The following is a 26,500-nucleotide window of genomic DNA, read 5'->3' as shown; positions in this document are numbered from 1 at the left end:
CATGAGGAGAACACAGACCATAGAGGACAGGATCTGTCTCCATCAAGGCTTTTTACTGCCATGTGACATGAGGAGAACACAGACCATAGAGGACAGGATCTGTCTCCATCAAGGCTTTTTACTGCCATGTGACATGAGGAGAACACAGACCATAGAGGACAGGATCTGTCTCCATCAAGGCTTTTTACTGCCATGTGACATGAGGAAAACACAGACCATAGAGGCTTTTTACTGCCATGTGACATGAGGGAAAACACAGACCATAGAGGCTTTTTACTGCCATGTGACATGAGGAAAACACAGACCATAGAGGACAGGATCTGTCTCCATCAAGGCTTTTTACTGCCATGTGACATGAGGAAAACACAGACCATAGAGGCTTTTTACTGCCATGTGACATGAGGAAAACACAGACCATAGAGGCTTTTTACTGCCATGTGACATGAGGAAAACACAGACCATAGAGGACAGGATCTGTCTCCATCAAGGCTTTTTACTGCCATGTGACATGAGGAAAACACAGACCATAGAGGCTTTTTACTGCCATGTGACATGAGGAAAACACAGACCATAGAGGCTTTTTACTGCCATGTGACATGAGGAAAACACAGACCATAGAGGTGGTGCTTTGGCTTTGTTCATTCCTCAGTTGATATTCAGTTTCATCTAGCTGATGGCTGCTTTATTGATGGGGGCTGAAGTGTCGACATGGGTGGACCCATTAAGCCAGTGGCTCTCAACATTTTCTGGATCAGGGCCCACTTGAAAAGTGTTTGCGGACCACCCAGTATATCATTAAGTTACATATCCACAGTATCACAGGTTCCACTACAGAGCATTGTGGTAATTAGAGTCATCTGATGCCTTGCTCATTGCTGTTGAGCAAGTCACCTAATTACTTCAGGGCACGCCTACAAAGTACGATGTACAAAAATGAGCTTAGATATTGAACTGCTATTTTCTGTATTTTTGAACATTTTGGAAAATACTGGAACCTTTTCATCCGACATGCTCAAAATAGTGACCCGGTTGTAAACGCTAAATGCCTGGTAAATTCCTGCTAAATTCCTGCTAAATACCTAAATTGTAAATTGTAAAATGGTTTCTTCTCACACGCTCCTAAACTCTGCTGAATAAGAATCTCTGAATAAGTCAGCCACAACGGCCCCCAAAAAAGAAGCAAATATCTTTATATGGCAACACGTCAAATCTCACGTGTAAAAATTGAACTGTGAGGGTTAAATGAACACTCAGGATTGTATAGCGTAGCATTCTACAACAGCAGCACAGGGCATTTTAGTTTCCCTACTACGCGTGCTTTTTCAGGTAAAAAAAAAAAGAAGCCCATCAGAGAGCCGAATGATACATAATGCATTATGGAGAGCGACGTGTGGCTGGGCTCGGTCAGAGCCTGTCTGTCCTGCCATGCTATAAGACAGAGGTTAAACACAGCTCACCGCATCCCTGGGGTGAGCTGGTTAGTAGTAGTAGGAACACGTAGGGACAGCCCTGTCACAATGTCACATCCCACTACACTGGCTTGTGGCATCATTTCATTGATTTTCTGTCCGGATTTCTCTGACAGCCTACAAGTGTACAGTATATTGGTCCACAAGAGTTGTTCTTAAGTATTAATGCATTCATCGATAATCCACATCCCTACTTTGGACCGATCAATGGGCTCCCAACACTGCATTGAGCTTATAGATCTGCTATTTTCGGTCTGCAACACTGTCATATGACGGAGCATACATTATTAGTCATCAGTCTGATGCTGTTCGTTGACCTATAGTTCCGTCACAGTGTGGATGGATGATGGATGATGGATGGATGATGGATGATGGATAATTCTATTTTGACAAATAATGAACATACAGTATACACGCAAGTGTTGTGGACACCCACAAGACTTGACGTTGAAAATGAGTGGTATTCCCCTTTAATTTTGCAAATTAAACATGAATGTACAAATAAAAACAATTGAAAATAGGTGTAGGATAAAGAAAACTAATCACGCACTGTTTTATATCCCCCAAAACGGGGGTTGCAAATTACTATGAAAACCTGCAAAACCTGTCAGTTCGTCCGTCTGTCGATCCGTCACGCCTCCATATATGATTGTCAGTCCATCCCGCCTCGTGACACGTCACGCCACCATATATGGTCGTCAGTCCGTCACGAACTCGTGACACGCTCCATATATGGCCGTCTCCATATGAAGATCACAACACTGACCGCATCAAACCCTGGATAGCCATACATGGAGAAGACCTGCATCATCACTAGATCTGCATATATGGAGCCGGCCAGCAACTCTACATCTGACCTCAAACCAACCTGACCTGTTCTGACATTCCATATGTCGATCCTTCCCCACCCATCCTTCCTCTTCGATGTCTCACTTTTGACTGATGCCTTTCCATTCAAACTCTAGATAGGCCTGCCCCTAAGTTATTAGTGCAGTCACGCACGGCAGCCATTCTCAACAGGCCCGAGAATTAAGGCCCGGCCCTACCTGGGCCCTCATTAAACCCTGTACACTCAAGACACTGCCCCGCTGCCACCCTTAGATCTCCACATACGGGGGGGGGCTCCAGGGGGGGCAAAGGGGGGGATTTAGCCCCCTCTGGTGGAGTTTTAGCCCACCCCCCCCCCTCTCTACGCCCGTCTTCTAAACAAGCCCAATTAACTGACTTTGATTGTAAACCAAGATGCATTAACACAAGCCCAAAGATAAACACTTTGAAAGCTGGGAGTAAAACAGAGTTTCTATCAAAGTCCTTACACATTTGAATATGAACACCAAATTATGGTAATGCAATTTAATAGATCATAGTATTGATGTATGTATTTTGAGTTGTACTCAGTCTGGGGCTGGGGGAGGGGAGTTGGGATGAGCTTGGGAAGTAGGGATGGGCACAAATTTATATTATTATTAGGCAGGTGGTCCGCAGACCCCAAGTTGTCTGTGAAGCATGCCTTGGGTATGTATCGCTCTCTAACTCTCTCTCACGCACGCACACACACACACACCAAGCCCCCAGAACGGCTAGCAAACGTTGAAGCTGCCACTACCATAATGGAGGCGACATGAGGCTTTATTGGCATGAGAAAACGTGTTTACATTGCCAAAGCAAGCAAGCAACACACACTCAATAACTAACACTCAATGTGTCGCACACACGCACGTGCACGTGCATGCAAGTTGCAAGAACTTGCGACCTGTCAGCACTGCTGGACACACGCACATGATGTCCGGTCGTTGTTAGGACGTGAAGGTAGTGAGGTAGCGCAGTTGCACAGAATGCTGTGACACATTAAATTAGTAATACAGCTTCCCAACATGCATTTCACTGCGTGACTCACGTGTCACGTGATCTCTGGTAGCCAATCGGAGGAATAAAATGGAGGTATACGGAAGAGGTATGACAGATATTATGACAGATAGACAGACAGACAGACAGAAATGTAGAATTCATTGTAGGATTACACAACCCCGCATGAAACCTTTTCGGGGTTCATCGCATTCCTATAAGCCAAAAATGTGATGAGCAACAGACTCAAAGAGTCTCAGATTAAGTCTCATATTGACTGATGACAGCCATTATTATTGGCTTAGGAAAACGACAAAAAAAAAAGAATCTGCACAAATTCAAGGCTGCATGCGGTGCATAACTAAGTAATTTTTTGGGTGAATATTACTACTTTAATGACTAAATACACTAAACACGTCGTTACACAAACTACAAAAGACAGACTCCTGTGGTTTTCTGACAAGCCACAGATGTGGCCACCATCCCAATTCATATATGAAAACAACATAAATTGGTTCTCTCTCTCCTTTTCTCTGAAGATATAATCCTTTAGCCTGGGTTCCAGCCTGAATCGCTGCGTTCCGTGATTCTGAATTGTCATTCGCTTGACAATTCAGAATCACGGAACGCAGCGATTCTAGCTGGAACCCAGGCTAAGATTTCTTAGCAAGTGCCTGGACTGCTCTCTTTATTAAGGGGGTGGACTGCTCTCTTTTGTGTGGCTCGGCCAGAAGTTATTTTACTTAATGGTGGAACCCACTGTGCTGTTAATTGGCTATTCTGCGTGGCAGGCTTCATTACACGGATGATTGAACAATAAATCCATGTGTTTTCTGAGGGGTGACACTGACATGAAGGTCCTCATTGAAGCCCAAACATCACAGACAAAGACAAGACAAGATGTGGAAAATGCAGGGAAAAACAGGAATTGGCCTGTTATAGCGCTGATTTGGAAAAAAATAAGTCGCATGTCGTCCTTGGCTTAGTGGAAAAGTGCGTGTATACATTACACATTGTGCAATTTCCGTGAAATTGCACAATGTGTTTGTGATTTGTGGCAATTTGTTTGTTCACCCACGGACACATGGATGGACGGAGTGCAAAACATAACTCTCTCCCATGCCTTCGGCCTGGTGGAGACAGTAAGTTGTGTATGTGGTAATGTAATGTGGTCCATGAATCAAGTATTGGATACAGGATAGGTGGGCACTAGGGAACCATCATTACTGTACATTACTGACAATACATTTTGACTTTCTTTATCTTCATTGGAACGGACCACTCCTTCAAACTTTGAATCAGGATGGAATATGAGAAACCGGAACTTGATCACATGATTATAGAGATACGGTCCCTTCAGACAGACAGACAGAAACACGGACGGACAGATGGGCAGAAAAAAGCTTTGGCAATTGGCACAGCTTCCATTCCCTGAGTATACATAGTGCAACAGTAACTTGGCAAGTTGGCCTGTACCATTTGTCTTCCTCTCACTTATGGATTAGAGCTGAGAATCTCGGCCTTGCCATTATCTTCATCACTGTTGAAGAAGCACTGAGCAACAATGCCTGGCGCCAGGTTGTCCTGACAACAGGCTGTTTCTGTATACGACCGTAGGGCCACTCTGCTGCTGCTGTATTTGCACTGCCACCTGTATGTGTTACACTGACAGCAATGATATATGCTGCAAATTATGCTAAATTAGACCATATGCACAAAGATCTATGTTATACATCTGTTGCTATTATATAGCTGCACCTCATGTTCCGTTACAATATCTGCTGCTATTTTCTGCCTCATTCCATTGCCATTTCTTCTAATGCACGTTATCTATCAATCATATGAAAATGTATAATTTTACTCTACTCAGATCGGGAATGTTCGGGATGTCTGATCTGTTTTCCCTGTTCTTTCTATCTATATCTTCTCTTTCCTGAAAACTACAAATGATAAGAGCTTACATGAAAACATTATGTCCCCCACGTCACAACCTGTGACTGACGAGACAATACATTTGTGTGTAACAAGTGTAAGCTCAAAAGGTGATGATGCAGTTTCTTAGGAATAAAGTTGCTAGAAGTTGTCTTGGCAACAAGGACGTGACAGGCAACAAGGACGGATAAACGTGCCAGGCAACAAAGACGAATAACGCTGAATTACTTATATATATTTTGGAATGTTTTGCTGTTGTTCTTCGCATCTCTCTCTACATTTCAACATCCATCTCTCTAGCTCTCGTTCTTCCCTCTCCTCCCTCTCCCTCGGGTCATATTCAGGCCATGTGGCATGCTTCCAGACACTACCAGCTTGTAACAGCGGTAGAAAAGGGAACTCACCCCAGAGAGAGAGGCAGCTCAGAAAGATTCTCAACAACTTCAATAGCAGCGAGCAAACAACAGCGTAGTAAGCACTTCCAATCTGGTCACCCTATTTTGGGCATGTCATCATAGGTGAACGTCTTCCTCTTATTTAGATGCTCACAATGCGTCACAAATCACAATAATGCGCACTGAGAAGCGTGTATTTCCGCTATGCGTCCTATGCCAAACTATAGGGTTCAAGTCAACACAGATCAATTAGTCCTTGGGCCTAATGAGATATCGGTACCACTTAGATCTGTGTGGTATCATTTTGTTCGTCTGACATCCAGGAGTGAGAAAATGTGTGGTAGCAGTTTCAGAAGGTCAGCTGAATACCATTTTAGTGGTATACTGTGATTATGCAAAACCACATAATTTATTGTTGTCTAAACTCCAAAATTATTCACTTGCACATTTCTGATGTTTGTTCCATGGATGGACATGACCAACATCATAATATAACAACACAGACATGCTGAATTATACTTCTGGTAGCCATACCGGGAAAATACACATGCTGCCTCTCTGTACATACAGGTACATCTTAAAACTTCATAGAATCATCAATCAAATCATAATTTCTTTTTGTTTATGAGGATGTAGAAACCATTTAGACAAAACAGGAAAGGGCGCACACCAGTGTTGGTGAGGTGCTGTATATTTATTATTTATTACCCAACGTTTCGACCTACAGTAGGAGGTCTTCTTCAGGGAATGAAAAACCATTTAGATATTACTTTGAAGAGTCAGGAACTATCAAACTCAAGGTCGTACCCCAGCACACAACTCAACTCAGGAAAACATGTAATAAACATACATGTAAATGAGGATCACACAACTAGATTTAACTTAGAGATAACACACACACACACACACACACACGCTGTATTATGTTACTTCTGGAGATACTGATGTAATGGTTCTCTATTTAGCCTTCAAAAAACACATCTATCAGAAGTGCAGGTACACTAAACCGCGCACGGTTTGTGGACATAATAATAATAATAATAATAATTCAAACAACTTGGCCAGACTTGGGATGTTTCAACAGAGCTCTTTGATCAACTGCCGCAGTTCACTTATAGCTGGAACCTGTCTGGGACCACCTCCAGTGACGTGAACCAGATCCGCTACCAGGTTTTCTGTGCCAGGAGAGGGGAGGCTGATTCCAGTCAACTCCCACCATGTAGAGAATGAATCCATGCCCTCTGTGCCAATTACCAGACTCGAATATGGAGATGCTCTCTGCAGACTCGCCCATCTGCACCAGATCCCATACAGAGTGGGTGGTGGACAACTGTTGATGGTGGACAGTTAGCAATTCACTGGATGTGCACAGCCTTGAGTTTTTGGCTTGTAAATGTGCACGTCTATGCAAGCTTCCTAACTGCAGTTGTCTCAGCAATGGGTTGAAATGTACAGACCTCTGCAAACTCCAGAGCTGTACAAACCAAGCAACTGAGGAAGATTCAATGCCTACAGTTGAACAGGACAGGAAGAGGTGCATAATTCAATATGAACTACAGTAACTGTTTCTGTAGAACAATGTTTATTTGCTACACATTTTTGAGTGGTGCAACCACTCCAAGGAACAGCAATGTCCGTCTTAACCTATGTGACTATGTTACTATGACTAGTGGCGCTGTTGTGCCAGAAACAGAGTTGTTGCCTGCTAATGAGAGAGAGAGATAGTGCTGCACTGTTGCCTGCTAATGAGAGAGAGGGGGGGGGGCAGACAGGGGGAGAGGGGAGTTGCACCACTCAGTTCACACAGGTGTGATTGTATTTTATACGTATTATTGAGATCACGGTCAACATAAAAGTCAAGACCAAGATATGCCAGTTTCTATAATTTGATAGCAGAATCATCCATATCGGCCCATTAGTTGCCAAGTTATGCCATTCACTATGTACCAATTTCTTTCATCAGATATCAGATATAAGGGCTGAAAACAAGCAATCAGCCAGACATGTAGCAATACAAAAAATCATATGAAACCTTTGTCCCTTTTATTACCGATATCCCAGAAATGGGCCTCTAGCCCAAGGACTAAATATGCCAGCAGAGCTGCTCAAGCCAATGGCAGATGAACTCGACTGTACTGAATAGACGTTGAACTGCGTGGGTGTGAAATGTGGCATGGATGAAAGGGAGCGTTATGTGCTCAGTCAACTCTGCTTTGATGAATTCGATTTGGAGATCTGATGTGTCTGTCTGCGTGTGTGTGTGTGTGTGTGTGTGTGTGTGTGTGTGTGTGTGTGTGTGTGTGTGTGTGTGTGTGTGTGTGTGTGTGTGTGTGTGTGGGGGGGGGGGGGGGGGGTTATCACTTGGCTCGTCATCTGGCCACAGTAATAAGGAAGGTGGGCAGAGGTTCAGAGGTCTAGCGCTAGGTGGTCAGCTGGAATGCATTCTCCAGCAATGCCTCCACTCTCGTCTTCCTCTGCCTCTTAATTATCTTCTGTCATGTGCTCAACATCCGGCACGAGAGTATGTGTGTTTCCCCATACTGTATGTGATTCTATCTTTCTATGCGCTATATTCGTGTATATGTTGGTCTTTGTCTGGGTTAGGTGTATTTGACTCACTCTGTGCTAGCTGAGATTCTGGATGCGACACTAGTAAAGTCCTCAGTGTAAATGTAACTCCTGGCTACTGTAGCATTCCCTGTGAGTGTGACATACAAATGTCATGTCTATAGGGGGTGTACCTGTTCACCAAGCTGCCTATATACTGTACGTATGCACCACATGGCACTGGGACCATTGTTTCCCAAAGATACTTACTTAATTACTGTAGCTTTAACGTACAGTATTGTAAGACAGGACTGTACAAAGCAATTAATGCTGCTGACGCAATGGGAAAAATGAATACGTATGTAGACTCTCAAAATAATGAATAAATAAAGTCATGGCCATTGGCCAACACGTCTTCTGTTCGAGCTAGCTTGGTTCACAACACCAGGCTGCTTGTCACAACACCAGGCAAGTAGCTAAACAAAATCAACAGGGAAAGTGGTAGCCATTCTTTGGTCGGAAAGGTGGAGGTATAGCTTGCGGACCATCAAAAGTATTTGTATGACATCACACATCTCAACTGCATTTAAACAATTCCACAAGAGAGAAGAGAACTTTCCACCTCACACATGGAGGCCAAACCGTGTTGCTCCTGCATTGTACCACATGCCTGACTTGAAGTGACTTCCCATCTCTCTTGGAGGGTTTTTGCCACACCAAGCAGCACCAACGTTCAGCCGGCATTGGCTGCTGAGGTGCTGCTTTGCTAAGTGCAGTGTGAGACCACTTGCAGTAAGCAGCCATGAAATTGCCATGTCCTGTGTAGAGTTGTTTAGTGTGGCCCCTGGGTTACAGCTATAATTGATATGGTTAATCTGGCATTATCAACCAGTAGCAATTGGACTGTGGCTGGTTACTATATGGTGCCCACCATAGCATCGTGTTTATGTGCACTTGGCACCAGTGCCGTGCGGCATTCCATGCACTGCATGCACACATGAGAATCATGGCTGAAGGAGTGTGTGTGTCACCGTGGCGTGCGTCACCGTGTGCGCTTGCGTGTTTACGCATCCCCAAGACCCCAATGTGCCGCTGCGTTGAACACATCTGCTGATGGTTAAGGCCCGTTCCAGCTGAGCTGGTCTGTGGAGAATAGATAAGGCCATGGCTGAGACTCCTCAGAGCAACAGTGTGTGGTTCACTCTGCCTTTATCTGCATAGCATTTTAAACTAGATTAAAAGGTTCCATCCAGGCCCTATCAGCTTCTCTCCCTGACAACAACAGCCCCGCTGGATTACTGCGTAGGTGACGGCCAAAACTGATTCACAGCTGACACTGAGACACTATAATGCTCTTTCAGTCTGTCAATATCTAATGTATCCTCCAAGTGTCACCCACTGTCAAGTTACACCAGGATGCTGGAAAAACAGGAAACAAGGAATGACTGAAATAGAGTGGTATCCAATGCAGAAGTCAGAGAAATGAAGACTGCCCATGTCACTGCTTCTCAAAGTGGGGTATGGGGTCCTTGAAGAGGTCCCCTGCAGCTAATAGTAAGGAAACAAATAGACCTTCCGAAATGATTGATAGTAAGGAATCAAATAGACCTTACGGGTCTGTAACTCTGTAATTGTGTACACATGGAACAGAATGGACCTGTTAAGTCCATTACACGCTCAGTCCAGTTAAGGTTGATGCTTTTACAGTGTAGATTGGGGTCCCAGAGATAAATAAAAACTCACACTCGTGTGAAGTGAGGCAAGACTGGTAATGTTTGTTTAAAGTGTAAACATACATTAAAAGGTCCATAGACTTGGCTGCCACAAGAGTCGACGTCACATTTAGTGCGCTAAATAAACATTAAAAGACCATAGACGTGGCTGCTACTCTGTTTAATGTGCTCTAAACAAACATTAAAAGTCTATAGACTTGGCTGACATATGACATAATTCCAAGAGCCAGACGTTAGAGCACCCCTCAAAAAGAAAGAAAATATATCAAATGGAGGTTAATGGCCTAATAATGCATGTTCATTTGTATGTTTAGCCCTAACATACCACAACGAAGATCACTTAGAACCTTGAGTGTGTAAATGGTTCCATTTGTATGATTTGTACACTCAAAGAGTTTTACTATGCAGTAGTAATGATTCCTGTGTTTCTTGTGAGTCATGTGCAACAGAAGCTACAATCAGCATCCTCGCCAGGGTGACCATCAAGCTTATCACAGCAAAAACAACAATGAGAATAAAACATGTACACACACCAGGAGGTCTGTATCAAACAGACTACATTTCCAATGTACGTAGCTTTCCTGGGCCATTCAAAACCTATATAGCCCTCCTGCGTATATCTATTCTACGTCCGAGCATAGACATGGTAACGCCCCACCTGCCTCTGATTGGCACTGCCGGCCTTACCAGACTCATGGCTCTGACCAGACTTTCCGCCGAGGTGCATAGCTATATGCTGGATAATCTGCCGTTACTCCGTGGTGGGAAATAAATTAATAATACAAGTATGACAAGAGAATGACAGCTTGGCACGCGCGACAGTAACTTTTATGTTTTGTAGAAGAGGCAAGCTAATATATTGTTTATGCCGTATATTTTACATGTGTACAGTGTCAACTTGAAACATTATTGTACTGTAAAAGATCTCTTTTCCCTTGATCTTTATCTTTTTTAGTATAATAGTATTAGTTTACTATAATGAGATTAATATACGATAATCAACACTAACACTTTAATTTAGAACACACCCAAATCAAATCATACAAAATACAAATACGTGTTCAATCAATCAAAGCAAATGGTATAAACAATATTAGTTTGTCTCTTCTAATCTAAAATCAGACCCGTCTGAAGTGAGTGGTGCAGTACTGTACTGTACTGTACTGTACTGTACTGTACTGTACTGTACTGTACTGTAATGTACTGTACTGTACTGTACTGTACTGTACTGTACTGTACTGTACAAGCCCTCCTCCTGGGCCTGTGTGTGTCAGGCTGTGCAACAGTGACACTTGGTGGTGAACAAAGGCTATAACGCTATTTTCGTGCTTGGACACATTTCCGTGCTCGGACACAGGGACACACACATAGCTGTCTATAGGACTGGTTGCACCACTCAAATATAAAAGTTACAAATTCGCACTTGCCAAGCTGCCATTCTCTTTTGTACTTAACATTGATTTTACAATATTAAATTGGTGTCCCAGATATAGAAATACCATTAAATGGGGGTCTGTATACTAATATGCATGTCAAACTGGGGGTCCTTGAAATTAAACGGGTTGAGAATCACTGCTAGAGCCGCAAAAATCTTCTCTTATGGGGGTCCCTGGCATATCTCTTTAAATGGGGGTCTGCGGGCTAATTCTTATCAAACCCTGCCATGAGAATGGACTGTAAATCAACAAACATACTGTAATATAGACGGATAAAAAAGTCATAACAACTTGATGAGGATATTTCTGGAGATCCACGAATACATAATGCATGGTTGGCCAAATTCCCTCCGGTGTATGCTGTTCCCTGATGAGAAGTCAAAGAAACACACCCATATATCACAGTAGTATATACACAATACACTGCAAGTACACAGGCACCCCACTTTGAGACCCCCCACAATATAGGCTGCGCTTCATGGCATCCGTTTGAATGGCGACAGTAGACTACGCTTTGTGCATCTTTCTCACCTACGCAATCACGCACGCACATACAGACACACACACACACACACACACACACACACACACACACATAGCAGATCCACAATAACACACGAGCCTTGACGAATTATGGGCTTGTATATTGTACGGAGCATGATACCAACGCGCAACTAAGTAAGTATTAGCCTGCCCCTGCCTGTGTGATTTCTGGTCTAGAGGGGCGGGTTGCCGGAGAAAACAGCCGGCGGATCTAATTGGTCCAGCCATCTGAGCGCCTGAATCTTTTTCTAATGGTAACCGTATATCTCGACAAATATTTTTTCAACCATCTTTTGTGAAATGGTCCTCGTGTCTATTTCTCATAATCTACTATACTTGTGGGGAGTGGGGACATGTGATCCTCACAAGTATAGCAACACACACACACACACACCTGTCATTCTCTGCAAACTACTGAAGGAGTCATTCATCATCGTCACTAACTGGCAGATGGAAGTGTGTATATACAGTATGTGAGGGTCTCTCTCCCTCTCTCTCTCATCCCCAGACAATACCACTGCTTCATAGTCATTTCAGTATAGATTACACAGACACTGGGACATTTGTCATGCATTTGAATTTAACTTGGACATATTGCGCAGAGAACACAGAGGTACACGGACACAGCAACAATTTCGGGTTAAATTACCAATCCAGATTTGACTGTGCAATTGTAGGGCTCCCAGTCATTGTGGGTAGAAATTATTTAAAACTGCCACTGAGAGAGACTCAACACATAATATTATTATTAGTTTCAATGAGCCGCTGATAAGTTCACAGGTCACACTAAATGACTGAACACACGTTTCTGTTCACCATGTCAGTTTTCCTTATGCAGTGTAGGAGCTTGGGGTGAGAATATTAACTTTCTAAAATGAGTCACATTATTGATAGGCCTACGTCTAAGCCTAGGTCTACTCTTGCTTTTGTGAGCACCCCAGACAGTTTTTAAGTTGTTTGATTCAGCAATAGTATTTAGATATTTGATATAGGCCTATACAAAACACATTGTAACTTCAAACTCCATTTAATCATGATAGATTCATCGAAAACACCCGTCCTTGGTTCTGGTGACTGATATTGGCCTTCTAATGGGTGAGGGGCCCCTGTATTTTCACTTCTAATAGGTGAGGGGCCCCTGTATTTATTTACAATGACCTTTTTAGTTTAAAATAAATACATACATACATACATAAAAGCCAGTGAATAGACTATACTAAACTATCTTTCTCACTTACGCAATCACACACACACACACACACCCACACTTAAGACTTAGGGACCCGGCCAAACAAGCCATACTTAATTATATATAGGCTATAGTGCTTTCTTGGGTTCAATCATTTTAGTTTTAGCATTGCATTTGTATTAAACTATACTCCTCCGAGCTGTTCTGTAACTTCTGTTCATAAAGTATACAGGCTATTCAATCAATCGCGCACACACGATGGTCTCTACTCAGCTCTGTGGGCGACAGTAGGTTGTATTCATTCATTGTGCATCTTTACGCAAGCACGCGACGCAACACACGCACGTTATCTCAGACACTGCCGATGGTGTCTGACAAGCTCTCTCACACACGCACGCACGCACGCAGGCACACACACACACACACACACACACACACACACACACAGCAGGATTACATAAAGCTAATCAATGCACTATAATGGGATATACATATTTCCAGTCATTCACCAATGAATCACCATCAGACAAGGAATAAAACAAAACAAAAAATGATGAATGACGTTTTGCCCATCAGCGACCGGCCGTGCGGCTAGCAGATCGATCTATCAATGCATGTATAAATATTCATTGAAAGCATTCGAGTCGAGTGCTTTCTGTGAATGGTTTGTAAACAAAGCAAAGATCCTGTCCAGAGGAGCTGCCACATCCTCGTACCTCTCGTATGGATATGACGAGATGTAGCCTATATGGACTGGAGGCTCACCTGCTGCATATTAATACTATACGGCTAATACATTTGCAATCCTTCCATCTCTCCTGAGCTCTGCCTCTTCACCTCTCTCTCCCTCTCTCTCTTCACGCACACCAGGCAGCCAGCAGCTCTAATTGAAGCCGCGCCAGAAAGGCGTCACCACCAGCACTTAACAGCAACAACAGCAACATTCCCAACACCTGTTCCCCACCACACTACTATTGACAGTTCACGGTATACAAAACGAACAGAGAATGGTAATTTTGACCAACCTTATGCGTCTGAACTCTGAAGTAACTGAGGAGGCGATGAAATGACTCGCGAACAACAGTCTGCACGTTGATGCTCACTCCCTCTCGCTCTCTCTCCTATTCTGATTCTGGCACACCGGTAGTGTAGTGTCTCATAGATCCCAGAGCCATTGGACTCTGGTAGATCCCATTGCCCAGAGCGACAGATGCGCGGTTGTTGGCTAATTAGTTGCCAGGCAACTGCTCAAGAGAGCCTCATGTTTTCTGCACACTGATAGAACTCAATATTCTACACACACTACTACAACACATTTTGTTTGTTCCAATTGTTTGTGTTTCTTTTATCTATGTTTGTTGATTTACAGTCCATTCTCAGATTACATGGCATGGTTTGATAAAAAAAAAGTGTTGTGTTTTTCCAAGTGTGTTCCTTTCTTTGTTTCCTTCCCTTTTTTTGGATCAAATTGAAATTTGATCCATACAGTCCAGATGGCTGGGGCAGTGGGGATTGGACCAATGAACCGTTACATAACAAAAACAATGCTTTAACAGAGCTTTAATTGAACAAAAACATTTTTTATAATGGTCAATTGTTATGGTTATAGATGGATGTTCTATAACATCCATAATGTTCTTAATGGTCCATTAAGTTACCTCACCGGGTAATTGAATATGTCAGAAGCATATTGATGCTGCTTCACTGTGGAGATAAGTATGAGGAAGAATGAATGAATATGCTTAGAAAATACCTGATTTATAAATTCACATATATTATTATTATTTTTCTCCGCATATACTGTTCTTTGTAGAAAACTTTGGAAATTGTGCTTTTAGATTGCTGTTGTGTATTGTATTATATATTTAACATTATTATTTATCTTTTTATTATCACCATTATTGCTCGGCTGCTCAATAGCATGCTGGAGGTTTACAAAAGTGGGTGTCATGTAGCTGTGGGCTGTTGATGTGAAGTGCAGTGTAGCACTAATGCACCCATTGTTAAGGTATCATTAGCAACCTCATTTATCACTGAGTAACCACACAGACAGCAACAGACACACACACACACACACACACGCGCGCGCCCGCGTGTGCGTGCGCACGCCACACACACACAAACAAAGGTATACATGGATGTGCACACATACTGGCACACTTGCGCGCACAATCACACATGCACACAGCCTGAGCAAACACATGGGACAGGTGTTGCGTTTGCTCTTACATAATACTATGCTGCTGTACAAACCTTTACAAAATAATACAACACAACATTATCAGACCTCCTTTGGACTTTTATCAAGCCATGAATTAAGTTATTTATTCAGATTTATTGGGATGTAGGGTAGCAGTGGCAGGGGGATATGCTGTACATTCCAGAATTCCAAGGGCTCGCCTATACCCTATGCCTACTGTATGTGTATGTCTGTCAGCTAAATATAAAATGTAAAATCTGATACAACTCTTGGATGAGATACAATGGTTTTAACATCACCACACCACACACATTTCAATGAACCATCCATCCATGGGACAGGCAAAGGTTATACTCTCGCTATCTCACACACACACGCGCGCACGCGCACACGCACACGCACGGCACACACACACACACACACACACAGTATATGTGGGTAGAAAGCCCAGCTACTACTGGGTAGTAGGGCTTTCACTTCTAGTGATTTTTGAGTGGTGCAACCCTTACGGAGTTATGTGTGTGGGTGGGTGGGTGGCTGGGTGTATGGAGTTATGTGTGTGGGTGGGTGGGTGGCTGGGTGTACGGAGTTATGTGTGTGGGTGGGTGGGTGGCTGGGTGTATGGAGTTATGTGTGTGGGTGGGTGGCTGGGTGTATGGAGTTATGTGTGTGGGTGGGTGGGTGGCTGGGTGTATGGAGTTATGTGTGTGGGTGGGTGGCTGGGTGTATGGAGTTATGTGTGTGGGTGGGTGGGTGGCTGGGTGTATGGAGTTATGTGTGTGGGTGGGTGGCTGGGTGTATGGAGTTATGTGTGTGGGTGGGTGGCTGGGTGTATGGAGTTATGTGTGTGGGTGGGTGGCTGGGTGTACGGAGTTATGTGTGTGGGTGGGTGGGTGGCTGGGTGTATGGAGTTATGTGTGTGGGTGGGTGGGTGGCTGGGTGTATGGAGTTATGTGTGTGGGTGGGTGGCTGGGTGTATGGAGTTATGTGTGTGGGTGGGTGGGTGGCTGGGTGTATGGAGTTATGTGTGTGGGTGGGTGGCTGGGTGTATGGAGTTATGTGTGTGGGTGGGTGGGTGGCTGGGTGTATGGAGTTATGTGTGTGGGTGGCTGGGTGGCTGGGTGTACGGAGTTATGTGTGTGTGTGGGTGGGTGGGTGGCTGGGTGTATGGAGTTATGTGTGTGGGTGGCTGGGTGTATGGAGTTATGTGTGTGGGTGGCTGGGTGTACGGAGTTATGTGTGTGGGTGGGTGGCTGGGTGTACAGAGTTATGTGTGTGGGTGGCTGGGTGGCTGGGTGTACAGAGTTATGTGTGTGGGTGGGTGGGTGGCTGGGTGTACAGAGTTATGTGTGTGGGTGGCTGGGTGGCTGGGTGTATGGAGTTATGTGTGTGGGTGGCTGGGTGTACGGAGTTATGTGTGTGGGTGGCTGGGTGTATGGAGTTATGTGTGTGGGTGGCTGGGTGTATGGAGTTATGTGTGTGGGTGGCTGGGTGGCTGGGTGTATGGAGTTATGTGTGTGGGTGGCTGGGTGTATGGAGTTATGTGTGTGGGTGGCTGGGTGTATGGAGTTATGTGTGTGGGTGGCTGGGTGGCTGGGTGTATGGAGTTATGTGTGTGGGTGGCTGGGTGTATGGAGTTATGTGTGTGGGTGGCTGGGTGTATGGAGTTATGTGTGTGGGTGGCTGGGTGGCTGGGTGTATGGAGTTATGTGTGTGGGTGGGTGGGTGGCTGGGTGTACAGAGTTATGTGTGTGGGTGGCTGGGTGGCTGGGTGTATGGAGTTATGTGTGTGGGTGGGTGGGTGGCTGGGTGTATGGAGTTATGTGTGTGGGTGGCTGGGTGTATGGAGTTATGTGTGTGGGTGGCTGGGTGTATGGAGTTATGTGTGTGGGTGGCTGGGTGGCTGGGTGTATGGAGTTATGTGTGTGGGTGGGTGGGTGGCTGGGTGTATGGAGTTATGTGTGTGGGTGGGTGGGTGGCTGGGTGTACGGAGTTATGTGTGTGGGTGGGTGGGTGGCTGGGTGTACGGAGTTATGTGTGTGGGTGGCTGGGTGTACAGAGTTATGTGTGTGGGTAGGTGGGTGGCTGGGTGTACAGAGTTATGTGTGTGGGTGGGTGGGTGGCTGGGTGTACGGAGTTATGTGTGTGGGTGGGTGGGTGGCTGGGTGTACGGAGTTATGTGTGTGGGTAGGTGGGTGGCTGGGTGTATGGAGTTATGTGTGTGGGTGGGTGGGTGGCTGGGTGTACAGAGTTATGTGTGTGGGTGGGTGGGTGGCTGGGTGTACGGAGTTATGTGTGTGGGTAGGTGGGTGGCTGGGTGTATGGAGTTATGTGTGTGGGTGGGTGGGTGGCTGGGTGTACGGAGTTATGTGTGTGGGTGGGTGGGTGGCTGGGTGTACGGAGTTATGTGTGTGGGTAGGTGGGTGGCTGGGTGTATGGAGTTATGTGTGTGGGTGGGTGGGTGGCTGGGTGTACAGAGTTATGTGTGTGGGTGGGTGGGTGGCTGGGTGTACGGAGTTATGTGTGTGGGTAGGTGGGTGGCTGGGTGTATGGAGTTATGTGTGTGGGTGGGTGGGTGGCTGGGTGTACGGAGTTATGTGTGTGGGTGGGTGGCTGCCTGGCTGGGTATGAGCACAAAAACAGCATGGTTGTTTTTCACCACCTGTGCGCAACCTAACACACACACACACACACACAAACACACACGCACATATTAACTGTATGATGATTTCGGGTGTGCCAGTACAGTACAGTGACAGTACAGTACAGTAGAGGGTACAGTAGAGGGACCGGCACACGGTAACTCTGTCATTTCTCGGGGCGGCTCACCCGAACTGGGCCGGCACCCTGGGTGCGTTCCTGTGGGTCTTGAACTTCCCCAGAGCTCTCTGTTGGAGCTGTTGTCTCCGTGACCCGACTCCGGATAAGAGGTTGAAGATGGATGGATTTTTTATTTGACTATTTTACCTTTTTTGTTTGACTATAGAGCTCATGCTTACTCTGCTAATTCTAATCTCACTCTGGTTAAGTCAGCTAAAATGCCTTAAGTGTGAGTTGTAAAATGTACCATGTACCATGGGCCATATGGCCACCCGGAATCATTGTGGATTTGGTCCAGGAGCCTGGAAAGCACAATCAAGATAAATAAATAACTCTATTAGGAACACATAAAATAAATATTTCCTCATAAAAGTGTATTTCAGAAAAAACCTCTTGTGTTTTGAACGATAATTGCTTGAAATCTGGTCTGGGTAACGAGGTTTAAAAAAACATATTTGTGACATCAGTTTTCAGGACAAAGCGCTAGATATTGTAATTCATGCCATGACATGAAGGGCGAGTGTGTTGAGCATGGTGAGTGTTAGCTTAGTGTAGAATCTAGAAGAAATATATTAAATTTAAATATAATAACAGTAAGTATTATATAAGTATAGGAGGGCGTGTTACAATGTGAAATGAATATTTCCCCTATTCTAAGATGAAAACGAATGAAAAAGTGCCGTCATAATGTCTGTCAAGGACCAAGCCAGCTCCCCCAAGAGTAATGGGACAGTGAAGTGTAAGGAAATTGTACAGCATATTCATATTGTGTACAGTATGTTTGAGATTTGACATGCTTCAACCCAGCTGTAAACCATGTCAAACACTGAAGGCATCAAGATTCAATTGCATTAAGTCAAGATAGCTCTAAATAACAGAATCTTGCTAGACAATGCAACATGCAAACTAATGTGATTTGGACCAATCATTTTCCAGTGTGATGCCTAGTCTTTTCCTGGACTCGTTTGGGAGGGGCAGATTTAGCAGACGGCAGCCGCTGCCCTTTTTATGGTTAGCTCTTGTTGGATTTGATTAGCGTCTATAGCCTGGGCTGCTCCTGATGCTACAGATGCTTTGTGTCATAATCTGTTGGCTATATATGAGGTTAACCGTGACAGAAATCAAATTCATTGTTTGTTTCCTACAGTATCAATATGGTTTCTGCCATCTTTTTCAACAAACCATCTAAAAAAAGAAACAAGTAAAAGCATTAACTGCAGCTGAATGGGTCAAATGGCACACTGAAAGAATAATTCAATCATAGTGAATTATTCGTGGAGAGGAAATATTACTTTCTGTATGGTTTCGTGGCATCAGCTTACATGTGTGTATCCCACATGGTAGTGGCAAACATAAATGTTAGGTCCACACTTAAACTGTTTATTAGCCCAATAGCCCATGAAGTGATATTGTAAATACACACTACAACTATAGTACTTCATGAAACCTTCAGTCATACAAAATGTCACACAAGCTTAGGGTGTAAGAAGAAGTTTCCAGGCTATTTTACGTCATTAATAATTGAAGAGTTAATTATTGGAAGATATATAGCGCCTGCAAATAGTATTTCACAGGAAAATGGCATCAATCATACAGATTAAAGGAGTGGCAATGAATTTATATTAATGTGTAATTTTTCACATTTGATCTATTATCTCCTCGACCCAAAAAATGAATTGAGTACTGCAGTAATTAAAGGATCCCTGTCAGCAAATGTAATTTTGGTCAGCAAATTACAAATGATAGGACATATAACTGCTGAATCATACGAGAGGGAAAACAGACATCACAACTCTTATGGAGATCTGGTTACATGCGGCTGTTTGCCCATGACATGCATCCTATTGTATTTCTAAAATGGTCTTTGTCTGTGCCACCTGGCTTGTTCTCTGTCATCTCCCTCCCTCTGCCCCTTCCGTCTCTCTTCATCCATTTAAATGGTAAATGGTGCATTTATATAGCGTCTTTATCCAAGGCGCTTTACAAGGATTGTGCTTTACATTCACGCATTCACACACACATTACACCGATGTCAGCGGAAACCATGCAAGGCACCAACTAGCACATCAGGAGCAATTAGGGGTTCAGTGTCTTGCTCAAGGACACTTCGACACTAACTCTGGGGGAGCCCGGGTTCCAACTGGCAACCATTTCTCCTCATCTTTTCCTATCCTTTCCTGTATCTCTTTCTTCGCAACTCTCTTTCCATCAGTGATGGAAAGTAACTACCGGTAAGTAGATTTACCCAAGTACTGCACTATATAATGTTGAGGTATTTTTTACTTTACTGTAGTATTCCCGATTTTCAAAACTTTTACTTCTACCCCACTACAATTATTTGAAAACGTATATATACCATATACATTTCGGCGATTTGAAAATAGCAGATCTACAAGCTACGAGCTTCTATACCTGTTATTTTCTCTCATTGTGCCATTCTGCGCAATGAGTATACTTTTACTTTTAGTACTTTAAGAACATTTTGATACCAATACCTTTGTACTTAAATTGCTCAAGTACATTTTGAATTCCGGACTTTTCACTTACAGAGTAGTAACAGAGTATCTCTACATTGAAGCATTGATAATAATAAATGTGAACACCTTTTCCACTTCATGCCATTACTCTCTGTCTCAATAACTCCCTTTTCTTCTTGTTTTGACCCAATTCACCTTTTTTAAGTGGTGCAACCACTTCTACATCCAGCAATGTCCGCCTGTATCATGTATCTTGTATCATGTATCATGAGCACGAGTGGTGTGCGCATGCGTGAAATTGGAACGAGAGAAGTATGTGACATGGCTGCCACCTGCTGGACGCAAACGATACAGAGAAGAAATTGGAACGATACAAATTGGAATGATACAGAGAACCAATAGACAGGAGTTGCACCACTTGGTTCACACTGGTGTGATTTTTACCAGTCGCTTGAAAAGCACTGGTCAATGAATACCCAAGAAAACTTCAACATAGTCATACTGACACGTAATTCTGATTGGCTGCCTTTCTACGCAACCCATAGAGCAACCAGACACTTTTAATGCCATAGTCGAAACGGTCGCGCATAGTGCAGCAAAGCGGAGCACACCGGAGTCCGGCGCACACCCGCTGATTTAACAGTAACACATTCGGACCCCCACGCAGCCTACCGCGGACCCCCGCGATTTTGACACATGAGAGATGTTCCTTGTACCAGTCAAGCCAATGTCAACACAACCGACAGCTGTGCGTGAGGTGCGTCATGTGCACGCCACGTAGTCACGTGCACACCAGATTAGATCAATAAAGAAAAATAAATTGTATAAAATAATTACATTTCATAGCACAATTCTGGAGATATAAGGCAGCCACTGGTAATTAAATGATAATTGATCAGTTCTTGTTTTTGCTTCCCTCCTTCCCATGACTTTCTGTTCCTTCGCCCTGTGTTCCTCGCTCCCATGAGCCTTTCTGTCGTAGACCTGGGTAGACCATGTGAAGTACATGCCATGGTTTGCTTGGATGCATATTTTGTTTGGTATTTGGTTGTCAAAATAGTCTGCCATACAATTTGAACTGATAACTAATTTACCAATGTAGGACCGTGCCAGGCTCCTTCCCATCTCCTCCCTCTTCCTGCCATTTCTTCCCTCCCACTCGTTAGTCCTTCTCTCCCTCCAGCATTATTTTCTGGCCCTCCATATTACTTGCCATTTCATCTCTTCCTCCCCCCACCCCCCCTCTCTCTGCTTTAAGTATCTCTCTCCTTCTCTCCTCTTTGTAAGAAAAGCAGCCATAAAGCATTGCTTAATGAAGCTTAGGACCATACAGTAAACTGTGGCTGTCCTAGGCTGTTTATGTTAACTTAAAACAGGACTATTCAGTACCTGTGAATTAAGTCAAAAGCTGAGTCACTGTACTTCATGTAAAGCTGCTTGACAGTGGATGCTTTTTATTGGCATTTGTATTAAATATTTGTATGGGCTATTAAAGGGCTGGGGAAATCTTCTATTTTTATTTATTCTTCTTCTGCAATGAAATCTGCCTTCCCATGCATGAAAATAAACAAAACACACAGGTCCACTGAGGACCAGTCCTTTGCTATCTGGCTCGTACTGAGCTAAACAGCACTGCTGATAAACCTGTCTTCCTCTTTGTTCCTCCTTTTCTGCTTTCTTCCTTTCACCTCAAAATAGTTCCATTGCTGTACACCAGCTATTTAATTTAAGATTTACTGCATGAACCATTGGGGGTGCCTTGTTCAAATGCACTGTGGTTAGCTGTTAAGTGGGAGGGGAGACCATGCTCCAACTCGATTTGTCCAACTGGAGCAGAAATGTCACAAAATCCTATACAATAAGCCTATAGATCCAATGGAGGTGTTGACATTTTATATTAACTGAAAATACAAAAAAAAAAAATGTCCTGGATTTAAATTTTGCTCACTACCTGCGTCACATCATTTTTCTCTCCCCTGGCTTTTTACTGTTTCGACTGACTTACAAGAAATACACTGAAAAGGTAATATAGACTATATTTTACTGGTGTTAATCACAGCTCAGAAGTTGCATCACCCACTAATAAGTCTAGGAAATATTAGAAAATATCTAATAAGTCTAAATAGAGAATTGTTTCTGAACATAATCACACTTGAAATATATATTATAATACTTATTACACAATTACAATAGTAATAATTTAGATTAAGGGTAACTTCCCTACTCTCTTGCAGTTTGAAGACACAAATGAAACAGTGTTTGAATTAATTTCCAACTTTAAGATATCAGCAGCTGGTCATGCTTATAAGCGCATGTTGATTAAATCAGTATCTTATTTTATTAGTAAACCAATCAATGACATCAATGACCTGGCTGCTGTATCCTCATCCTTTACCCCAATTATATTCGCTGATGATACAAATTAGATTTAAACAAAATTTTCGAATCTCTCATTAAGGAAGCTAATTCTGGCATAGCTATGCTATCTGAATGGTTTCTTGCAAATAAGTTACCACTAAATGTAAATAAATCAAATCAAAAGTTTTTGTAAGTAAAAACATAAAATACTGTCGAACTAAGATTTCTATTGGTGGGATTGAAATTAGACAAGTTTCATCCACAAAGTTTCAAGATAATTTGGTATCATCAGAAGAATGGCTTGGCTCATCAGGCTTGCCTCTTAACCCTTTATTACAGTTTGATTTATTCATATCTCATTTATTGCAATATTGTCTGGGAAAGTATATATCCATCTAATTTACAAAAAAATAATTATTAAAAAGAAATGTCTAAGAATAGCTACCTCTTCTCACTATTTGGCTACATCTGCTCCTCTGTTTAAAGATCTAAATGTATTGTCTATCTATGACATTAACATAGTCCTGTTCTTTCATCTATAAATGCACTTAGTTACCTTCCAAATGTGCTTCCTACACCTTTCAAATAATATTTTAAGACCACCTCTCAAGTTAATAATTATAATACTAGACAATCTGCCAATATTCATCTTCCCTACACCCTACACCATTAGCCAGTTCTCCATTAAAGTCAGAGGTTCTTTACTCTGGAATTCACACATGCCACACTTCCCAACTCCTCATTGTCTCCACCAGGCTGAAGGCATGGGGGGAGAGTATGTTTTGCACTCCGTCCGTCCGTCCGTCCGTCCGTCCGTCCGTGTGTCCGTCCGTCCGTGTGTCCGTCCGTGTGTCCGTGAGCAGCTAATCTCGGCCACAGTTAACCCGGTCGATGGCAAATTTTGCACACACACTCCCTGGATGCCAACGATGAACATCTGCCCCAAACTTTCCAGAACGGCCTGTTATAGCGCCACCAGGAGGCCGCTTTGTGCAAAACAAGTTTTTGCACAGTACACCTACAGATTTTGTCCAAACATCGCGCAAATTGGTACACAGTCTCTCTAGACCCATTCAACGAAACAGGTCTTTCAGATTTCTCTCAGGACTCCATCCTGATTGGTTAAGATTGGCTTCCAATGTTCACAGGAGTGCTCAGTTTCAAACAAAATGCTGCAAATCATGAACACATCGCGTGATTTCCGTGAAATTGTGCATTCACATTCCCACTAGGCCGAGGACGAAATGCCACATGAACAATTTCAACTCAGCCTCAAGGTGGCGCTATAACTGGCCAAAAAGTGTTTTTACCTCTAACTGCACGGATCTGTGGATAATTTACTTTTGTTGCCCTTTTATCCAACCACCAGATGAAGGCAAGCTGCAATGTCCTACATTCCTATCCAGGTGGAGACCTGTGCCCAGAAGGGCACTTTTTCTAGTCTTCACTCTATGGTGTTAAGAGATAACTGAAATTCAGGATCAGGACCACACCTCCGATGCAGCTACCTCCACCTCCTATCAGCCACCTCCAATCAAGCCACCTCCACCCATATATAACCAACCCATCCAACCCCTGGTTCTCCCCCTGTTCTCGCTTTCGTCATCCCACCCCCCCACCCTAATTCTCATCCTACTCCCTCTAACACCTCCTAACAGATCCCTAAAGGGGGTCTGGCGTGCCTCGGGAGCATGCCGGATCCCCGAGGCTTCCCCAACTCTGCTTAATCCTCGACGCCGCCGCTGGCCCGTCGTGGGCCATCTGTCGTAACCATAACCATGCTTTCCTCCCCTACATTTCAATAAATGGTTAAATGTTTCCATTGGTGGTGTGGTCCTTGATAGTGAAGTAATTTTCAAGATAGATTGATGGCCAGCCTCTTGAAGCAACCCTCTCCACTTGATTCTAACGTACTAATGTAGCTTTGTGCATACTCACACAGACAGACATGCATGTACACTTAGGTAAATAAGCACGCTCAGGCTTGCACACACACACACACACACACACACACACACACACACACACACACACACACACACACACACACACACACACAGTGTCCGTGTGTGTGTGTTTGTGTGTGTGTGTGTGTGTGTGTGTGTGTGTGTGTGTGTGTGTGCATCCGTCTGTTACCAGCTAGTCACCGTTAACCTGGTCAATGCCAAATTTTGCACACACACTCCCTGGATACCAACTATCTCTATAGTCATGTGTTCAAGACGGATCTGTCCGATATTTCAGATTCCATCCTAATTGGCTAACATTGGCTTTCAAAGTTTGCAGGATTGGCCCGTTTTGAACAAAAAGCCTCAAATCATGAACATCAATGACACCAGGGTATGAACTGACAATGATTGTTTGTACTGAGTCCAGTTTTATAGTGAGCAGGTTGATTGGAGAAGTGTTCACTGCTGGGCTGATGAGGTAGTTGAAGACAGGTGTGTAAATGGAACTGGGTGAACTGGGTGTGCTGGAATGGGATATGGGAGTGGCCAGTGTGGAGTCACAGACTGAGGGAGAGAGAATGTGACACAAAGTGCCTCAAATCATCCAATTGCCATCCATGGTAAGAAGAAATGTCACCCTTTTCACATTGGCTTATGTGAAAAGGGTACTGTTTTTGTACTGTTTTTATTGTGCGAATAAAACTAAACTAAACTAAACTAAACTAAACTAAACTAAACTAAACTAAAACCTGACTTATATCAAATTATAATACGAAATGCATTACTTACAGATAGAGGGGGTAGAAACAGACAGAGAGAGAGACATGCAGAGAGGCAGTCAGACAGAAAGGCTATTAGCTAGTCTGGGCAATAAAAATAATTCGTGTTCATTAAAATCAGAGAATGTAAAATTCAGTTTGGGATTTTGCTGTAGCCATTCATCACAGATAAACTAATATAGAAGTTTGAATATTGCATGGCAAGCTGCTGAAACTTATTCCTCATCCCTGCCTGTGTGTAGCTAAGTAGCTGTTTGCCTACACACTGTACACTGTGTGTTATTATTGTGATTTTTTAAAGTTTGAGTTAAATTAACAACGTCACTATATGTACAGACCAGTTACAGAGAATCATTTGAATCACAGTGAAGGGAGTCAGGCAAAAGGGAGAAAGGCTGGGAATGAAAGCCTGGTTTTCAACGACATAGGACCCTGGTGAGTGGTGACACCATAGAGGCATAGACAGTAATACAAGGATAGAGACTGAACCGGAGCGTTAGCCCCGCTTCCCGCTATTCATTTCAGTGGAAGTTGCTCAGTGGCGTTTTGAAGCACCTGGAAGAACCGTCTACTTCCGCATTCTGTGTGTGTGTGTGTGTGTGTGTGTGTGTGTGTGTGTGTGTGTGTGTGTGTGTGTGTGTGTGTGTGTGTGTGTGTGTGTGTGTGTGTGTGTGTGTGTGTGTGTGTGTGGGGGGGGGGGGGGGGTCCATGTCCTTTTTTTAACCAAGTAAAAATACTCTTTTCCATGTATGTGTGATTTAGTTTGAGCATGCACAACAACGTGTGCGTGCGTGCGTGTGTGTTTTGATGCGCCTGCGTCTTCATGGG

At 43.6% G+C, this 26,500-nt stretch overlaps 1 protein-coding gene across 1 annotated transcript in view; it reads right to left on the bottom strand.

Moving 5' to 3' along the window:
* LOC310873065 (complexin-2) overlaps nt 1–14,226 on the bottom strand; it is a 49,662-nt gene extending 35,436 nt beyond the window's left edge. The window contains exon 1 of the mRNA XM_083785346.1: nt 14,115–14,226. The gene's annotated coding sequence lies outside the window, so the exon portion shown is untranslated. The remainder of the gene's footprint in view (nt 1–14,114) is intronic.
* Between the last annotated feature and the right edge of the window lie 12,274 nt (nt 14,227–26,500).

Source organism: Protomyctophum parallelum (assembly GCF_964188405.1).
Source record: "Protomyctophum parallelum genome assembly, chromosome: 16".
In the NCBI taxonomy this organism is placed as follows: Eukaryota; Metazoa; Chordata; class Actinopteri; order Myctophiformes; family Myctophidae; genus Protomyctophum; species Protomyctophum parallelum.
This window is presented reverse-complemented; position numbering and strand designations above follow the sequence as displayed.